The sequence below is a fragment of the Erpetoichthys calabaricus genome, chromosome 15 (genome assembly GCF_900747795.2).
Source record: "Erpetoichthys calabaricus chromosome 15, fErpCal1.3, whole genome shotgun sequence".
Classification (NCBI taxonomy): domain Eukaryota; kingdom Metazoa; phylum Chordata; class Cladistia; order Polypteriformes; family Polypteridae; genus Erpetoichthys; species Erpetoichthys calabaricus.
Window position 1 is genome coordinate 56845798 of NC_041408.2, and position 15396 is coordinate 56861193.

Sequence of the window (15396 nt, forward strand, 5' to 3'; positions counted from 1 at the left end):
ATGGATACTTAACACAAACCAGAGACATGAATATCTTAAAAAGGTTTTCTGAAACAATAATTTTTACTTAAGACTAAAATTAAAAATATAATTGATCTTCAGTTTATACCATCAATGGCCACTTTATTAGGTACATCTGATTGTTAACTCGTGTAGCCTGGTCCTCCAAGTATCCCACTGTGTTTTGTTGTGTAAGGTTCCAAGGTGACCCTATTTTATACTCTTTATTGTGTAGACCTTAATAAAATGTGTAAAATTTCATACACATACTACTCTGTGATCTGGAAAGATGCCTCACGCCTGGACAAACTGGTAAGGAAGGCAGGCTCTATTGTTGGCATGGAACTGGAAAGTATGATATCTGTGGCAGAGCGACGGGCGCTCAGCAGGCTCCTATCAACTATGGAGAATCCACTGCACCCACTAAACAGTGTCATCTCAAGACAGAAGAGTAGCTTCAGCGACAGACTGCTGTCACTGTCCTGCTCCACTGACAGACTGAGGAGATCGTTCCTCCCCAAAACTATGCGACTCTTCAATTCCACCTGGGGGGAGGGGGGGTAAACGTTAACATTATACAAAGTTATTGTCTGTTTTTACCTGCATTATTATCAATCTTTAATTTAATATTGTTTTTTGTATCAGTATGCTGCTGCTGGAGTATGTGAATTTCCCCTTGGGATTAATAAAGTATCTATCTATCTATCTATCTATCTATCTATCTATCTATCTATCTATCTATCTATCTATCTATCTATCTATCTATCTATCTATCTATCTATCTATCTATCTATCTATCTATCTATCTATCTATCTATCTATCTATCTATCTATCTATCTATCTATCTATCTATCTATCTATCTATCTATCTATCTACTTTAACAGTTCCTCTCCTCTTCCCTTCCACATCTATAATCATAAGCAATTAGGCAGAGTAAAGAAACAGGCAGGAGTTAAGTTATACATTTTCTTATGTATTATTGATAAAAATGCCCCAAAATATTAAGGAAGCAGAATACCATGTGAATACTGGCAAACCATACCCTTACAACTTAAGTAGAGGTGAAATGCATCTTGCATCCATAGGCAGCTCTCGGCTTATTTTCAGTCCAGCTTGCTTTGCTACCACATGGCTTTTGAATGGAATATTGAAAGAGACCTGTCTCATTATGGCTACTGAGATAGATAGATAGATAGATAGATAGATAGATAGATAGATAGATAGATAGATAGATAGATAGATAGATAGATAGATAGATAGATAGATAGATAGATAGATAGATAGATAGATAGATAGATTAATAAAGTAGGTCATTCATCAGTCACTGCTCCTGCTCTATGACATGAAAAGAATCAATCATTGCATGCACAGTTGTCACCTGTAAATGAGCCACAGAAATGAGTATTTTCACGAGTTCCTTCTTTCAGATATTGTGAATTTGAACTTTGCAATGATCCACAGAGAAGAGCGAGGTCTAATATTGATTTCTGTGCAAGCCCTCATCGCGAAACATTACTGATTTTGAGGTTTATATGAAATTTTTGCCAGAGGGTGGTGACAAGGCTGCGGTGGGTTGGCACCATGCCCGGGATTGGTTCCTGCCTTGTGCCCTGTGTTGGCTGGGATTGGCTCCAGCAGACCCCCGTGACCCTGTGTTCGGATTCAGCAGGTTGGATAATGGATGGATTGTACCCCTAATTAATACTAATAATTTTATTAAAAGGAAACTGTTTTAGCATTTTTATATAAAGATTGCATCTTGGACAATGATGTCTTAAACCAAAGCATTTTATTAAAATATTGACACATGTAACAGTCAAGCTAAGAAGAGAGAAAGAATGACAAACAGAGAGGAGTCCAGTTTCGATAATCTAGTATTATCTAAAGTTGGGTTTTTCCAGCCACTGAGATTTAAGTTGCACAACCTCAGGCCATTCAGAAGACTCCATACTGGTTGCTGAAGAATATGGTGTAGTGGTGAAAATGACATATGTAAGTAGTCACTAGGGACTCCAAAGGAAGTGGTCGCACATTTAATTGGAATTTGATATTAGTAAGGGGAGTAAATTGCTGTAGCAATAAAAACAAGCTTCTGCACTGTCCCACGGGGTGAGTGACCTTACAGGAGTACGGTGATGTTATTTGATATCACTATGAATTTCTAATGAAAAATCAAAACAGACATGTGAAGCAGATAGTATCAGAGACTAGACACGTAGTGTAAATCTAAACAAATCACCCCATTGCCAGAATTTGGTGAGTTTCCAGGCCTAATTACCTTTGCTTCTGCTGTTTTGTTCAAATGAGAACACCATGCTCAAACATCCTTGATAGACCTTCCTCAGATTCAAGCGTCTTTCTCTAGGCTTGCAGTACTTATTATACCTACTGAAAGATCTCAACTTGGCCACCTAACTTTAAGCATAAAGTCAATTCTACCACGTGTGGGTCATGACATCATACTTTTGCACACAAAACATAAGTGTGTGGCTAGTTCATTCTGCCAAATGTCAATAAGAAAAATCAATAGTAGCGTCAGATCCTGTGTGCCTTATCACATTTATTCCTTTTGGGCGAGTGGTTCGACCAGGCACTGATTCTCCAGTTGAAATAATTCAGTTTTCTTTCATACAGCGAATCAAAATAACTTCAGAAACATTCAGTCGACAAAGTCGAGTTTGTGAGGAGGAATACATGGTAATAATGGTTTTGTGAATTTCCCCTTGGGATTAATAAAGTATCTATCTATCTATCTATCTATCTATCTATCTATCTATCTATCTATCTATCTATCTATCTATCTATCTATCTATCTATCTATCTATCTATCTATCTATCTATCTATCTATCTATCTATCTATCTATCTATCTATCTATCTATCTATCTATCTATCTATCTATCTAATAATCATCCTTCAAGACATATGCATGCATTCATTCATTTATTCAAACCCTGAACTCTCCAGGACTGCAACCATCAAATACAACGTTTATGCACACCTAACAAAACAGGGAGATTGCAATGGTGAAAAGAATCCTCTCAGTATTTTGTTTTGTCCCTTGTAGGTGCGAGACAAGATAATTGCTTTTATTAACATTGATGCTACTAAACTTTATCTGAAGAGTAGGATCTCAACTCCATAGTCACATAACGTTCACTATCCATTCAAATCAGAATTGCGCGAGTGTGAAAAGTGCATGGCAATTTATACCTTATTGCAACCTATGTCTTCTCAAAGACATTAGGGTACATCTGTTTTAGTAAAATGTTAAAAATATGCTAAATGCTAGAATTTTATCTGTGCAAATTAACTATCCATGTATTAATTGTTTATTCAACCTGCTTAACTCATTCTAGGGTTCTGCAGCATCTAACGGAATGCAGGCAAACAAAACCTGAATGGGGCACTGTATCAGTGTAGGGAAATAAACAAAACACATAACGATACGCTTCTCCCCTTAAGTTTTCTCTTCAGAATATGGAAGGCCTGCTCAGTTGGATTTACAGTAAATCAGGTGACTAGCTTGGCCATTAAAGAATCTGGCATTTTTTAGCTTTGAAAAACCCCTGGGTTGCCTCAGCAGTTTATTTGGATCATTAGCTTGTGTGGGATGAAGTGCCGCCTAATGAGTTTGGAGGAATTTACTGGAACTTGAACAGATGAGATGTTTCTGCACACCTCAGAATTCATTGTGCCACTGTCATCAGCAGTTACATCATCAAAGAAGAAAAGTGTGACAGGACCTGTGGCGGCCATCCACAACCAATCCAGAACACCCCAAGCACCATGTTTAACAGATGAGGTGGTCTGCTTTAGATCCTGGGCAGTTCCCTTTTGGTCTCCACACTTTTCTCTTGCCATCACTCAGATCAGGTTCATCTTTGTCTCGTCTTTCCACAAGACCTTTTCCAGAATTCTGTACGCTGTTATAAGTACTTTTTTGTAAACTGTAATCTGGCCATCCTGTTTTTGTGGCTAACTAATGTTTTTCATCTCACAGTGTGGCCTCTGTGTTTCTGTTCATGAAGTCTTCTGCTGATAGTCGTCTCTGACACACACACGTCGGCCCCCTGAAGACTGTGCATGATCTGTTGGACAGGTGTTTGGGGCTTTTTCTTGACCATAGTGGGGATTCTTCTGTCATCAGCAGTGGAGGTCTTCCTTGCCCTACCAATCCCTTTGTGATTCCTGAGCTCACCAGTGCGTTCTTTCTTCTTCATGATATTCCAGACAGTTGATTTAGTTCATCCTAAGTTTTTACCGATGTCTTGAATGTTTGTATTCTTATTTTTCAGCCTCAAAATGGCTTTTTTGACTTTCAAAGGTGCAGCTCTTGTTCTCATTTGAACAATGGCAACTACTTGGAAAGATGCTATATAAATTACATTTATTATTATTATTATTATTGACTCCAAAGTGTAGAAGCAAGCTGAGGTATCTTATGAAACACATCAATTGTCCCAGACATTAAGGTGTCCTGAAACAGCGTATAAAAAGTATTGTCAGTTCTATATGGTGTGGCTGAAATGTGTTCAAATCCTCTTAAATGAAAGTCTGCAATATGCACTGTGAAAGATCCATCCGGTTCCAGACAGACACCAAGAACACACAATGTCCAAAAGCACACTCGTTTATTAAACAGTTCGTTTTAGCACACAGTGCCCCAAACCCACAGCCTCACCACAACTCAGTCCTTATATAACACTCCTCTGTTTCTTCTGCCGCCTTCACTCCTCTTCTTGCAAGCTCTTTCCTCTGTCTCTACACTCTCCCTGAATGGAGTGAGGCAGCCTCTTTTATACTGCACCCAGAAGTGCTGCTGGAAGGTGATTGAAGATCTGGCGGAAGTGCTACATGTGAATCCAGCTCCTCTTCTGGCAACACTTCTGGATGTGGCAGAAGTGCTGCAGACCATGGTTCTGGAGCTGTCCAGGCACACCCTGGCAGTGGCCGCGGACCCCAACAGGGTTGAGCTTCTAAGCCCCAAGCCCGTGGCCCCGATGCAACCCAGGGGGGCTGCCTTCTCATGTCCCGGGATATGAATTGTCCCTCTCTCGGTCCCCTACTTCTCCAGGCCTCCCGGTAGGGCACGATCCCTTGCCATCCACCACACTACATTAATCACATTGGAACTGTTTGATTTGTAATTTTAACCCATGCAGAAATTAAGAGAAAATGTGTCCATATCTCAGACATTATGGAGAGCACTGTATTTTCCCAGTAAAGACATAGGGAGACACAGGAGAATGTGCATATTTAATATCCGTCTCTCTATCTGTTGAAAATATTGTTTAGAGAAATATCATACTGTAAATTACTGATTAATCAAAGCTTTTTTCATCATTTTCTAATCATTTTAAAATTATTACAGCTTTTAACTGAATTATGATATTCACTTACCAAGTTCTGATGCAGAATGATACAAGTGAAATATTTGAAACCCCAGACCTTTGTATCTAATCTGCTTATACAGAACAATTGAAACTGCACGACAGTCCTTTTAACTTGTCAACAGCAGCCAATCTGACCCCTGGCCCTTCACATCTGTTGAATACGTGATACAGAATGCAAAATGGGCTCCTTCGCTTCCTTTGTGTTTCATCATTCAAATTGTAAAGACATTTAAGGCAGAGCTCTTCATTGGCTTGCTGGCTTTAAGGTGATGGCAGAGTGCTGTCATCTGCACGTTTCTGAAAATATTTTGGCAGAAAACCTTCTCTTAAATTTTTATTTTCAATTTGCTCCAGCTACTGTCACTCCTACTTTATACCAGCTACTGTATTTACTGTTAAAGACAGTGTTGAAAGTGGATAATTGTTTTAGGAATTAACATTATAACAGTACTCAATATAAAATACCCTGTGTGATATCTATCTATCTATCTATCTATCTATCTATCTATCTATCTATCTATCTATAGTGCCTTTCACCACTGATGCTCTATTAATGTTTAAGGTCCTCCTTCAAAGAAGATTGAAGATTGAATTTGCATATTTTAAATTAATTAATTAGATATATTTAGAGGAATCTGGGCTGTAAATGATGTTTTATGTTCCACAGAAAATGAATGTTTAGTGCTAAAGTATGAGTAGAAAAATTTTGAATTTTGGCTGTTAATTTGACTGCAATTATGTACTAATTGTTAATAAAGGTCTATTTAAAGTTAAATTATCTATCTATCTATCTATCTATCTATCTATCTATCTATCTATCTATCTATCTATCTATCTATCTATCTATCTATCTATCTATCTATCTATCTATCTATCTGTTTTATAACATTTCCTTTCTTTCCTCAGGAAGTATCAGAAAGTGCCATAATTGCTACACACATGCTCACGTATAGGTTTATAATTGTGACATTGTAATGGCAACTTTGGATGAATTTGTTGATTCCAAGTTGGCTCACTGTAACTGTGATGGACTGACGACATCAAGTCCAGGCTTTTTCTGTCTTGCACCTGATCCTGAAGGGTTTGGTGGCTCCAGCCCCCCATTACCCTGATGTGAAATAAGTGGGTTGGAGGACACGTACTTTATGTTATCTTCTATTCTGATCCCAATCATTTTCTAATTTATTGGTGGTACCTGCACAGTGTTCAAAATTACTATCCTATACTGTATATTTGTGTCATTCTATATGTATAAGTATTGTAAAGTGCACTGGGATAAGTAGACATTTGCTTAATAAGAATACATTTAAATTAAATCAATTAAATATTTTTCCAATATGTTTCTATTGTATTTTGAGCATGACAAATATCACAAAAATACCATGTAGTGATAAGTCAAGCAAAATGACACATGGTTACATGTTGCCTGAAGAAGGGGCCTGAGTTGCTTGCTTATTGTAATCTTTTTTAGATAGCTGATAAAAGGAGTCATTTTGCTTAACTTCTCACTACACATGTGATGGCTAACACGGTACAACACCATAGTACTACAAAAATACAATATAAATCACACTTTTTATGTTAATATGCAAAGGATTGAATGATTATATGATAAGAAAATAACACTTTGATTATTTATCTGTACCTTCTACAGTGATCACTTTTGCCAAATATGGAAATCAAAAACAGCAGTCAAAGACAAATGAATGCAATAGTTCTGGCTGTTGCAATAATACAGTGCCCTCCATATTGTTTGGGACAAAGACACATTTTTCCTTGATTTAAGTTTAAAATTAAAAATCAAACAATTCAATCATGATTAAAGTGCACATTGCAAACTTTCATTTAAGGGTATTTGCAGACATTTTAGTTACACCAGGTAGAATTGACAATACTTTTTCTACAGAGTCTCCCTCATTTTAGGGCATCTTTAAAGTTTGTGTCATAGCAATGGCAGGTCTGTTAAAGCCATCACATTTAGGACTTTGTCACAAATCCTTATATGCAATGACTGCTTGAAGTGTGTGAATCACAGACATCACCAGGTGCTGAAGGTATTCTCTGATGCTGCTCTGCCAAGCCTCTCATGCAGCCATCTTGTCTCCTTATGATTTCTCTTCAGTATATGGAAAGCCTGCTCATTAGGATTCACTAGAACTTGATCATCAGTGAAGAGAAGTGTGCCAGGACCTGTGGCGGCCATACATGACCAAGCCATAACATCCTGACCATCATGTTTAACAGATGAGGTAGTCTGCTTTGGATCTTGGGCAGTTCCTTTCGGTCTCCGCACTTTACTCTTGCCATCACTCTGATCAGGTTCATCTTTGTCTCGTCTGTCCACAAGACATTTTCCAAGAATTCTGTAGGCTCTTTTGAAGTCCTTTTTCACAAACTGTAATCTGGCCATCCTGTCCTTGTGGTTTTCATCTTGCAGTGTGTCCTCTATGTTTCTGCTCATGAAGTCTTCTGCTGATAGTCGTCTCTGACACACACACATCTGCCCCACTGAAGACTGTGCATGATCTGTTACACAGGCATTTGGCGCTTTTTCATTACTATTGTGAGGATTCTTCTATCGTCAGTCGTGAAGGTTTTCCTTGGCTTACCAGTCCCTTTGTGATTCCTGAGCTCACCAGTGTGTTCTTTCTTTTTCATGATATTCCAGACAGTTGATTTCAGTCATCCTCAGGTTTTACTGATGTCTCCAATGGTTTGATTCTTGGTTCTCAGCCTCATAATGGCTCCTTTGACTTTCATTGACAGAGCTCTTGTCCTCATGTTGAACAATAGCAACTACAGGCTCCAAAGAGTAGAACCAGGCCGAGGTATCTTATGAAGCCACAAAACCCACCTGAGGAGTCACAAACACCTGTGACACCAATTGTCCCAAACATTATGGTGCCCTGAAATGGGGGGACCATGTAGATAAAGTGTTGCCATTTCTACATCATGTGGCTGAAATGTATTCAAATCCCCTTAAATGAAAGTCTGTAATGTGCAATTTAATCACATCAGAATTGTTTGATTTTAATTTTAAACTGTGGAGCCGAGGGGGGTAATCAAGGAGAAATGTGTCTTTGTTCCAAACATTATGGAGGGCAGTGTATCGCATTTTGTTGAAGAACAGTACACTAAGATGACTGCTATGCATTGTGGCCTGTCTCCCACATCATTGAAGCTAATTTTCTGTAAAGCTCCATTCAAGCCCAGAGGAAAGTGCATTTCTCATAGAGTGGCAGCTTTTCATGAAGTGCTGTTAAATAGCCACACTAATAAGGAGGGTCATTTCAGTATGGATTGGGGTCTGCCTATTATTTCCCTTTTGTTTCCCCTCTGACTTTGCAGATCTCATTGTATGAAAGCCAATGTGTGTACTGAATTCCTGACTGCTCATTAACAAATCTGAAGGGAAGGAAAATATTTCATTCTTGCAATCTCATCTTATTTACAGGCATTCAGAAGGAGCTGAGCAATCTAGAGGGAAATCATGTCAATACTGGTAATGGCACTAACCATCTGCCCTCCTGGAGCAGCTGACTCCAAGTATGTGTTTGCCTCTCAGAGCTCTAATAGTGACATGTCCAGCTGCTACCCGGACCTCTGCATCCAATCTGCTTATGCAGTAAAATCAAAACTGGACCAGAGTCCTTTTAACTTGTCAACAAAAGCCAATGTGACCCCTGCCCCTTTCACATCTATCGAATACATGATGCATTATACAAAATGGTGTTACTCCTCTTCCTTTGTGTTTTCAGATTTCACATAGCAAAGACATTTAAGGCAGGGCTTTTCTTTGCTTTGCAAGCCGTAAGGTGATGGTAGATTGTCGCTTTCTGCCGTACTTCTTTGCAGATATTTGAGCCTAACACTTTTGCTTGTATTTTCATACAAAATCGTGTCACTGTCTGAATATTTATGGACCTAATTAAATATCCATACTCTGTTATGAAAAACAATCCAGACGTGGTGTAACATACTAAAATATTTGCCCACTCTGAGTTTGAACTCCATATTATATTATTTTCTAACCTGCCTGATCCCGACTAGGGGCTCAGGGGGGCAGGATTAAACTTGCACAGGGACAGGGTGCCAGATCATCTGAAGGTGAACACACACAGCCACACACCAAAGAAATACACACCAGGGCCAATTCAGCATCGCCAATGCACCTAACATGCATGTGTGTAAACCGCGGAAGAAAACAGGATCACCCGAAGGAAACCCACACAGACACAGGGAGGACATTCACACACAATGCTGGGTCTCCTTTCTATGAGGTAGCAACACTACCACTACCGAACAAGTCCATACTAATAGAAACCAAAGCATCAAAAACCTTTTAAAATTATTTTTAGGTAAAAGAACAGATATTGTCATGCTTGGGTCACAAAGTTGCACAGGAGGACTCAAGGTTTTCAAAGAGACAAAAACTTTATTCCAGTACAGGCAGAACAAACACAGGAGCGATCCGGCCGTACACGGGACAACTGTGAAACTGGCCTCCTCCTGGCCAAAAGAACACAAAATCTTCCTCTTCAAAGGGGTACGGTGGCTCGGGAGCCCCGACCGGAGCAGAGGGAGTCTGGGGGAAGAGAGACAAGGCAGTGAGACACTAAGAGAGCAGCGGCATGGTCTTTTAAACATTCGAAGCCCTGCGCGAGGTGCAGATCACGTGGCATGGCAGCAGGCAGCAGGCTAGCAGCTGATCCAACAAAGAGAAGACGAAAAGCTGTGTTAGTTTTCCATTGTATTACTGTTTAAGAGGTTTAAGAGCAGAGGCGTAGCTAGGGTTTTCAGCGCCCAGGGACAACTGAAGATTTCGCACCAAAATGCAATGGGGAACATCAATTCGGCGCCCCCTGGATGCTGTGCCCAGGGACAGATGTCCCCCCTTGCCCCCCCCCCCCCAGCTACGCCACTGTTTAAGAGGGGGTTTCAGAGGAGAGGTCACGTCACAATATCAATTAAATATAATTTGTTGCTGATGGCGTCTTTGTCTGAACCAATGTCTGACAAATTTCAAACAGATTACCCATTTGTACAGGAGAAGACCAAGGGCTATGTTTTGTTCCAAATATTTTCTCATTGGGGAATTTCATTTAGTGACCACATTTGATCTTTAGGGTGGTATGGTAGTGCAATGGAAGTGCTGCTGCCTCACAGTTAGGAGACCTGGGTTCACGTCCTGGCATTTGTGTTGGCATGGTTTCCCTGTGTCTGTATGGGTTTCCTCTGGGTGCTCTGGTTTCCATCCAAACACATGCAAGTGAGGTAGATTGGTGGTCCTAAATTGGCCCTAGTGTGTGGTTGGGGTGCATGTGTGCATTTGCCCTGCAATGGACTGGCGCCCTGTCAAGGGTTTGTACCTGCCCTTGCACCCTTGCTAGCTGAGATAGACTCCAGCACCACCTATGACTCTGTTCAAAACTAAGTGGGTTAGACAATGACGCATTGTGAATTGTGGCACTTTAGCTGTGCGCCTTTCTAAATGATGTCCGATCAATCCAGTGGACTATCGATGGACCTCAATGAAGATTTAGTCTCAACTCAAAGATAATTAAAGGACACACCTGACCACAACTTGGAGTGCTACAGCAAAGGGAAAAGATTTGACTTTTTTTTTTTTTATATAAATTTACAAATCATTCTGAAAAGATGTTTTCACTTTCACATTATGGGATTTCAAGTGTAGATTGATGGGAAAAAATGGCAAATTTTACTTCTTAAAATTAAATCTACAGCACAATAAAGTGTACAGGAAGTGAAGGGATCTCAATATTTTTTTAATCCACACTATGTAAAGTTGTTTAGTGTGTGAAATTTTAGTCTGTGGCCAAAATCTTTTACTTCTGTGTTATTTAGTGATAGATCTGCTGGTACAGTATATACAGTAAATATGAACAGGGGTCTTTAAAGCCAATCTTCCAACTAAAGTAGACTTAAGACAACAAAGGCTTCTAAAGCAGCTGACATTCGTTGAACTAAAGGTAGACTGTGTTATAGCAATGCAATGCATATGCTTCTGCTATATTCTATTTGGTATGGGATTCACAAAAAGCAGTGTTAATGTTTATGATGTACCATTTGTTGTAATGACCAATGTAATGCATTTGGTTACTGCAATGTCTGTGATGCACCATCTGTTGGAATAACAAATGCAATGCATATGCTTCTGCTATATTCCATTTGGTATGGGATTCACAAAAAGCAGTGTTAATGTTTATGATGTACCGTTTGTTGTAATGACCAATGCAGTATATCTGGTTACTACAAATGTCTGTGATGCACCATCTGTTGAAATGACAAATGCAATGCATTTTGTTACAAAGAATGTTTGTGTTGCACCACTTTTTGTAATGACAGAGACACAGAGGACACAATGACTCTTGTCCTTTTTATTAAGGCGGATATTGCCCCTTGTTTAACCTGTTACTCATTCTACATCTAAAGTTCCATACAGCCTGTGTTTTATTTGTGTAGGGAAATCAACAAAATAAATGAAGAAAGATTAGTTTTAGTTTCATCAGGTTCATCAGAGGCTTCTTTGGAATGAATACAAACAAAGTTGGAGATAGTACTAGTATAAGCTGATTAGTTGCTGTCCCATTGATTAATTGTATTCTGGTTAGTACATGCAAAAAATAATCTTAAAAATGCAAAAACAAAAATAGTAAATAAAGATCTTAATATTCTTGACAGGCAAGTGAGATGAAATTAGGCAAAACAAGGCAGCAAATTAGAAGACTCCCACACACTCAAGTCATAGCCGCAGTGTCTTTGTGAATTATAAATGGAACAAATGTCACATTTGTATTAATTTGCGAAATCACAAAGTGCCAGAATACAAAAAGCAACACAATTAGTGTTGAATTAGATAATTAGTTGTGGGAAAAAGGCCCACAGGCACTGCAGACTTGCAGCATCAGAATACAGCACCTCTCCATGTCAGCACTACTGACAAAGGCATTTTGAGATTTACACGCTTAGCAAAATGTGCATATACAGTAGCTCCTATATACAGTATATGTCAGCATTATTCCCAAGTAAACCTACCGGATCCCATGCTGTCACAGCCAATTTATCCTTATGGTACATAGCATCATTCCATGTGAGCCCTAAACTGCCAAGTACATTTACTGGATTACACACTGTCAAAGCCAATAAATCTTGTTGGTGTAGACCATTTTTTTATGTGATGCCTGCTAACAAAAGGCATTTGCTCTGTCATATAATGTAGTTACTCATTATTGCATATATTGCACTGCTATGAACCTGAGCTATACAAAGACTGAGGGAAAGCTTTTCCAGTGTAAATACTGTGAGTAGCTGGTTAAGCCAAAGTTGGGCTGCAGCATCACAGACTTAAAAAAAAGAAAAGGAAACAGAATAGATTATGTTTAGAAAGAGATAACACAAAACTGTTTGCTGTGCATTTGAATTTAATTAATGCAAGAATATGACTTATTTTTTTATAAACTCAGGAAAAATGAGCCATGCGGTTGAGCAAGAAACTATCTACATGGCTTCTGAGCAGCTTTCTGTCACAGGAGCCTGTAGCAGGACATGTTCATAGATGGAAACCTGCAAAATCCCCAGGCTCACAGATCCTTTTATCTAACTTTTACATCTGCACTGTATTATGGGATTTCTACCTGGATATTATTTTTATTATCCTTTTTTCATGCAGTGCTTTAGAGATAAACTGTTTAAAGGAGGCCCCCTGCTAAGCACTATAGCTGCTGCGAAACGGCAACGAAGAATGAAGACCTCTAAATCATTTCTCTGTGGTCAGGGAAAAAAAAGAAAACTTCCCATTCCAAAGTTCTAATTACACTGTTATTTCTAAATAAATAAAAATTCTTTCCAAACTTACTAATTCTTTTGGGGATGTGACTTTATGAGAGTCAGATGTGATTGTCTTCTTGGGCGCATCGGAACGCCCTCAGCTTGCCAGCCAAGTGGAGGATGTACAGTATGTGTGTGCATCGGGGCGCCATGGCTCACATTATTGCACAGTCCATTCCACCCGCTCTTCCAACTAAGACAGCAGCGTTTTCAAACAAGCCATTAAATAGCATGCAATGCAGGTTTACTGCCTGGGAAAGATGCCCTTAGAGAAAGCAGCTGAAGACATAATGTAGGGCAACTTCAAAGGGGCTCCGAGGTGCACTCTTGCTAATTACAAACCGTTTGATCGCTGCAGACATACCTTGCTGTAAATTAGGAAATGGCTCAGTCTTGTAATCTGTTTAATGGATGATGCTGTTTTGGCCTGAATTTGATTCACATCCCTCGCTGGGAGCACTCAGTCAGTAGACAGCATTATTAGAATTATTAGTCTCATGTATTTGCATAGAATATTTTAACCTCATTCCTGTTAATAATATTGTTCTCTTTTAGGCAAATTAAAACTGGATCACCCGCTAACCTATCTTCATAAAGATGACTTAGTCTTTTCAGAAATGACATTAACTAAAAACTTTGGCTACCCTGCCTCCAAACGTCTGGAAGAGGGGTCAGCAAGAATACACAAAGCTACTGGCAGTCTGAAATCCAGCTGCTGCCTCAGGTGACAGATATGCTCTGTGTTAAAAGCACATGTGTCCGTCACATAAGTACTTTGGAACAGAGTAATGGAATGGTGAAAGTAACACACAAAAATGGTGCTCAACCAATACCCAGCAATAACAATGAAAAATTGCTTAATGAAATAAGCAAATTCAATTATCTCCTGCCTCATGGATCCAGCATCTTAGGTTTGCATCCAAAGTCCAGTTTGCGCGCTCTTTCTACGTCTGTGTGTTTCTTTGATACAGTAAGTCACGAAGTTTAGGTTAATTGGTGATTCCAAGGTGGGCCTGTGTGAGTCACAGGGTGTGCTTGAGAAGACCCTGCAATGGACTGACACTCTGTCATTAGCCTGTGTCTTACTCTGCTGGGATATGCTCTGAACCCCCGAACTTAAACTACATTTACTGGGTTTAGAACATTATGCAAGGAAATATACAGTACATATAAAGAGATGAACAGTGCCTGATCTTTGCCAGATACAGTATTTGCTACATCACCAGGCATAATACTTGGTATGTCATAGATAGTACTTTTCTGCTCCAAGACGTCCGTTTTCGTTCTATCAGACCAGAGGATTTCTTGCCTCATGATCTCAGAGTCCTCTCTTAGTAAAGAGTGGCTTCTGTCCAGCCATTCCACTATTAACCCCTGATTGATGGAGTACTGCTGAGATCGTCGTTCTTCTGACAAGTTCTCCCATCTCAGCAGAGGAATTCTGGAGCTCTGTTAGAGTCACCATTGGATTACTGATCATCTCCCTGACTAAGAACCTTCTTGACTGGTTGCTAAGTTTTAGACAGTTAGACAACTCAAGGAAGAGTCCTGGTGGTTCCAGACCTCTTCCATTTCGTAATAATTAAAGCTGCTGTGCTCCTGGGAATACTCAAAGCTTTAGAAATGGTATTATTCCTTTACCCTGATCTTTGCCTCAACTCAGTTTAATCAACGAGGTCTGCAGAGAGTTTCTTGGAGTCCATGGCTTGATTTTTGACTTGACATGCCTTGTGAATTGTGGCACCTTATATTCACACCTTTCTAAACGATGTCCAAACAATTCAGTTTTCTACATGTGGACTTTAATGAAGTTCTAGTTCAAAGTTAATTAAAGCAAACAGGATGCACTGACCACAACTTGATAGAAATGAGAGATTTCAGTTTTTGATTTTCAACAAATTTACAAATCATTCTGATGACAGGCAACACATGAAAGCCCACTTGGAGTTTGCAAAAAGGCATCTGAAGGACTATCGAACAATGAGAAACAAGACTCTCTGGCCCAATAAAACCAGGATTGAACTGTATGGCCTCAACTGTAAGCATCACATGTGGATTAAACCAGATACCGGTCATCAACTGTACAATAAATTTCCAATGGTGAAGCATGGTGATGACAGCATCATGCTGTTGGGCTGTTTTTCAGTGGCA